The 6,000-nt window shown below is 40.1% G+C and overlaps 1 protein-coding gene across 2 annotated transcripts in view; it reads left to right on the forward strand.

Moving 5' to 3' along the window:
• Positions 1 to 6,000, forward strand: part of THRAP3 (thyroid hormone receptor associated protein 3) — an 81,531-nt gene that overhangs the window by 46,521 nt on the left and 29,010 nt on the right. The window lies entirely within an intron of this gene.

Consider the following 6,000-nt stretch of genomic DNA (forward strand, 5'->3'; position numbering starts at 1 on the left):
AAAATAACCATTCTCCCCAGAGGAACATCACCCCTGCTTTTTAGGAGAGTACCCAGTGCACATGTGGATATTCTTTTCTATAAATTTAAGACCTTAGAATTGAAATGAGTATTTACTGATTTACTTTACTTAATAACTTGAGAGCCACTTAATAGAGTACATGTCATAAAGGGGTCTCTGATTTGATTTCTTCAGGGATGGGGTAGAGTATGAAGCATTGGCAAAGTATTAATCTAGAGATACCATAGCTGCCCTCTATTCTGTTTCTGTCTCCGTTTTACTCAGGAGAAGATGATCTCCAGAGAAAAGAGTAAAATAGTAAACATGTTTCATATTTCACCTGAGCTCTGCTTTCCACCAGTAACTGTTCAGAGGCATTCAGAGCACAAGTCAGGCCCATTGCTTTGTCTAAAACACTTTATGGGTGGCGTTATTTCTTGGTATTTTTGGCTGTCTTTATCAGTATATGGCTTGTTCATCAAGGATTTCTACATCTCCCCTTTAGTGACTGTTGAAAGCGTGGCTCTTTTGACTGGATTTTGTTGGCAATGAAGTTTTGTTCAAACGTAACACTAGTAAATGAAGTGTGTCTCCCTAATGATGATCAGTTTGGTTTTCTGTGCCTTTGAATGAGATGTAGAAGGGATGAGACTGATCTCAATTTCTAGGTTAGCAGAGCTGTGATACATAATTTTATTCTTGGGCTTTATTGTTAATATTTGATAAACTGATTTTTAAAATTATTGTTCCTGCTTATGTGGTGAAGAGAATGGAGATTGAAGAGGAAGTGTGAAAGAGCATGTTTATTCACTTAGCAAGTACAAAGTGTCCACTCTGGTTAGCAGTGTGCAAAGCACTGAAGATAAAATGGAGAACAAATCAGATGTGGTTTCTGGTTCATTTTGTAGCCTCCTGGGTTTGGTATCCTGAATTGTTAAACTTATTTGGTTAACTCTTCTGTTACTTTTTACCTAAGAGTCATCAAATGCAGTGTCATCTAATCTGGAAAAGCATGGTGTCTTCTCAGCAGAGTAAAGACTCAGTCTGGAGGCCTGGTTGAGGGATAAGGGAGTGCAGGCTCACATGGGGTCAGTTCTCAGGAACTTTTCCCATTCTTTTAAGATGGGAAAATCTCAGTAGACACAAGTCAATAAAATCCAACACCCTCTCATTATAAAAATAGTCAACAAAGTAGAAAATTTCCTCAGTACGATAAAGGGCATCTATGAAAATTTACAGATAACATCATGCTTAAAGGTGCAAGACTGAATGCTTTCTTCTTAAGGTGAGGAACCAAGATAAGGCTGTCCACTCTCACCATTTTATTTACCATTGTACTAGACGTTCTAGACAGAGCAATTAGGCAAGAAAATGAAACACCAGGCATCTAAATTGATAAACAGGTAAAATCATCTCTTTTTGCAGATGATATAATTTTAAATAGGAAAACCTAAGGATTCCACTAAAAACCCATTAGAGCTAATAAATGAATTTAGCAAGATTGCAGGATACAAGATCAATATACAAAATGAGACCAGGCATGGTGGCTCACACCTGTAATCCCAGCACTTTGGGAAACCAAGGCAACAGATCATTTGAGGTCAGGCGTTGGAGACCATCCTGGCCAACATGGCAAAACCTCGTCTCTACTTTTTAGTAGAGTAAAAAAAAGTATTAGCTGGGTGTGGTGGTGTGCGCCTGTGATCCCAGCTACGGGGAGGCTGAGGCAGGAGAATTGATTGAACCCAGTAGGCAGAGGTTGCAGTGAGCCGAGATCGTACCACTGCACTCCAGCTTGGGCAAAAGAGCAAGACTCCAACACACACGCACGCATGCACGCACATGCGCTCACACAATACCTATCTACACAAAAAAGAAATGAGCTATATTTCTGTACAGTAGCAATGAACAGTAAGAAAATGAAATTGTTAACAAGTGAAAATGAATCCTAAGTAATTTCATTTCCAGTAGCATCAAAGTAATATATTTTGTTACATTTATATTTTGTTAATATAGTTTATTAGCCAGGAATAAATTTAAGAAAAGCCATTATAAAACTTGTATTCAGAAAACTGTGAAACATTGTGAAAAGACATTTCATGTTCATAGAATTGGAAGACTCACTATTGTTAAGATGGCAATATTCTCCAAATTGATCTACACATTCAGCACACACTCTGTCAAAATCCCAGATGGTCTTTTTGCAGAAATTGGCATGCTGATTCCAAAATTCATATGGACATATAATCAGAATAGCCAAAACTATTTTGAAAAGGAGAAAGTTGGAGGACTCACATTTTTTTGATTTAAAAATGTGCTATGGCAACAGTAATTAAGACTGTGGTATTGACATAAGGAGAGACAGACAGGTCAGTAGAGTAAAATTGAGAGTCCGGAAATGAATCCTTATGTTTATGATTAATTGGTTTTTGACAAGGGTGCCAGGACAATTCAGTGGGAAAGAATAGTCTTTTTTTTTTTTTTTGATAGAATTTCACTCTTGTTGCCCAGGCTGGAGTGCAGTGGCACAATAAGAATAATCTTTTCAACAAATGGTACTAGGACATCTAGATAGCCACATGCAAAAGAATAAAGTTGGACCAGGTGTGGTGGCTCACACCTGTAATCCCAATACTTTCCAGAGGCCTAGTTGAGTGGATTGCTTGAGCCCAGGAGTTTGAGACCAGTCTGGACAACATAGGGAGATCCCATCCCAGCTACTCAGGAGGCTGAGGTGGGCAGATCACTTGAACCTAGGAGGTTGAGGCTACAGTGAGTCAAGCTTGCACTACTATACTCCAGCCTGAGTGACAAAATGAAATCCTATCTCGAAATAAATAAAGTTGGACATTATTTCACACTTCATAAAAATTAAATCATAATGGATCATAGACCTACATAGAGCTAAAACTAGAAAACCCTTACAAGAAAACCCTTTGTGACCTTGGGTTAGGCAAAACCTGCTCAGACATGACACACGAAGTACAAGCGACAAAACAAAAATAAGAGTTCAGCTGGGCGCAGTGGCTCACGCCTATAATTCCAGCACTTGAGGAGACCAAGGTGGGTGGATCATGAGGTCAGGAGTTCGAGACCACCCTGACCAACATGGTGAAACCCTCAGGAGGCTGAGGCAGGATAATCACTTGAACCTGGGAGGTGGAGGTTGCAGTGAGCTGAGATGACACCATTGCATTCCAGCCTGGGCAATAGAGGGAGACTCCATCTAAAAAAAAAAAAAAAAATTCAATAAAAAAGTGAAAAGAAAACCTACAAAATGGGAGAAAATATTTGCAAGTCATACGTCCAACAAGGGACTTATATTCACTTTTTTTGTTTGTTTTATGTTTTTTGTTTTTTTTTTAATATATTTTTTTAGATGAAGTCTTGCTCTGTCGTCAGGCTGGAGTGCAGTGGCATGATCTTGGCTCACTTTAACCTCCACCTCCTGGGCTCAAGGGATTCCCCTGCCTCAGCTTCCCATGTAGCTGGGACTACAGGCGCTCACCATCACACTCAGCTAATTTTTTGTATTTTAGTAGAGGCGGGGTTTCACCATGTTGGTCAGGCTGGTCTTGAACTCCTGACCTCAAGTGACCTGCCTGCCTCGGCCTCCCAAAGTGCTGGGATTACAGGCATGAGTCACTGCGCCCAGCCGGTCTCGGATTTTGACAAAGGTGGAAAACCAAATGAATGCTTGCATTTATGGTCAATTGTATTTTTGTTTTTTGTTTTTTTCTGAGATGGAGTTTCGCTCTGTCGCCCAGGCTAGAGTGCAATGGTGCGATCTTGGGCTCACTGCAACCTCTGCCTCCCAGGTTCAAGCTATTCTCCTGCCTCAGCCTCCCGAGTACCTGGGATTACAGGTGCCTGCCACCACGCCCAGCCAATTTTTGTATTTTTTTTTTTTTTTAGTAGAGATGAGGTTTTGCCATGTTGGCCAGGCTCGTCTCAAACTCTTGACCTCAGGTGATCTGCCCGCCTCGGCCTCCCAAAGTGCTAAAATTACAGGCATGCGTCACTGGGCCAGGCATCAATTGGATTTTGACCATAAATATAAGGATTAATTTTTTTTTTTAAATACAATTGTGTTTTAAGTAAAACACGTCTGTCCTTCCAAGGACCATTGATCTGCTTGGTAGTTAGTTAGATAAGTAGTTTGAGTCAAGAAGGCTTGGGCTTTTGAAAAGGATGATGAGTTTGTGCTGCTCTCTCAAGTGGCTCTGCAGAACAGTTTGAAAATAAATTCTTTCTCCAAGTGACAGAAATATATCTGAAGTGATTTCAAAAGGTGGTTTGAAATTCTGTACTTGAATTTTAAATAAAAGGGGGAGTAGAAATAGAGCAGTAGTTACATAAATGCAAGATGGTGGAGGATATCTTGCAGCTGAAAAATCATTTCTGGAAAATGACTTAAAGGCTTAGTGACTCTGAGCTCACCCTGAATCAACATGTGATATGATTTCCAAAAAGAGAAATTTTGGGATAGTGTCTAAGTAGTTCTTTATTAGACCACATTTGGAAAATTGCATTAAATTCAGTGTGTCCACTGAGGAAGGACAAACTGGAATCAGTTGTGGGACAACATGGTAATATTTGGATATGAAACCATGTCATCTGAGGAATGTTAGGAAGTGGGGGGTATACAGATCATACATGCCAGGCCCTTAAGTAGGAGTTTTGGAACTAGATCTTATATTCCAGCATCCTTAACATGCTAGGCACAGCTAGATACTAAGTATTGATTGTTACTTGTTTAGGTGTTGGATTCATTTATAATGCTGTTGTAGGGATATGGCTACCTCACCTACAATAATTGTGAGAGCCTTTTAACCGCAAATAGTTGTATTTGAGTGAATATGTTTTTATCTGAGGCACATTTTATGTACATGAGCTGTATCCCTGTTCCACTACAGTTCTTAGGGACTGAACTTTTTCATAATATTTTAAGTGAAACTACATTTCCAGGAAGAGAAGATAGTAATGAGAAAGCAAAACTTTCTTTTGCATGAATTTTAGTTTGAACAGAAACCGAATGTTAGGTACTTGTAACATGTAAACAGTGCTCAATTGATTTCCAAGGTGGTATTTGTCTGCCCTACTTCCCATGAATATTTTTTGAGCATGGGATGGAAGAAATGTTAGACATGAAACAAGGTATGTGTAATCACAGTGAAGTTGAAAGGTCTTTAAAATCGATTTGGGAGCTCTGTATGAGTTACCAACAAAGATGGAAATGATTTTGGTAATTTGGGTGGCTTTAGTGTTGATTGTCTCCATACTAAAGTGTGTGTGTGTGTATGTGTGTGTGTGTGTTAGTTTTGTTTTGTTTTTGAGAAGGAGTTTCACTCTTGTTGCCCAGGCTGGAGTGCAGTGGCATGATCTTGACTCACCACAACCTCCACCTCCCGGGTTCAAGTGATTATTCTGCCTCAACCTCCTGAGTAGCTGGGATTACAGACATATGCCACCATGCCTGGCTAATTTTGTACTTTTAGTAGAGTTGGGGTTTCTTCATGTTGATCAAGCTGGCCTCAAACTTCAACCTCAGGTGATCCGTCCTCCTTGGCCTCCCAAAGTGCTGGGATTACAGGTGTGAGCCACTGCGCCTGGGCTTCTTTTTTTATTTTATTTTTTTGAGACATAGTTTTGCTCTGTCACCTAGGCGTGGCAGGAGCTCAGCTCACTGAAACTTCCGCCTCCCAGGTTCAGGGGATTCTCCTGCCTCAGCCTCCTGAGTAGCTAGGATTACAGGTGTGCACTGCCATGCCAAGCTAATTTTTTTTTTTTTTTTTTTAAGTAGAGACAGGTTTTCACCATGTTGATCAGCTTGGTCTCGAACTCCTGACCTCGTGATCCACCCGCCTTGGCCTCCCATCGTGCTTGAATTATAGGCGTGAGCCACTGCGCCCGGCCAAGCATACATATTTTTAATACATTTATGTATATTGAGAGAGAAGAACCTCCTACTTTTTTTTTTTTTTTTTTTTTTTTTTTTTA

Source organism: Sapajus apella, unplaced genomic scaffold, assembly GCF_009761245.1.
Source record: "Sapajus apella isolate SASKATOON/1434 unplaced genomic scaffold, GSC_monkey_1.0 scaffold62, whole genome shotgun sequence".
NCBI classification, from domain to species: domain Eukaryota; kingdom Metazoa; phylum Chordata; class Mammalia; order Primates; family Cebidae; genus Sapajus; species Sapajus apella.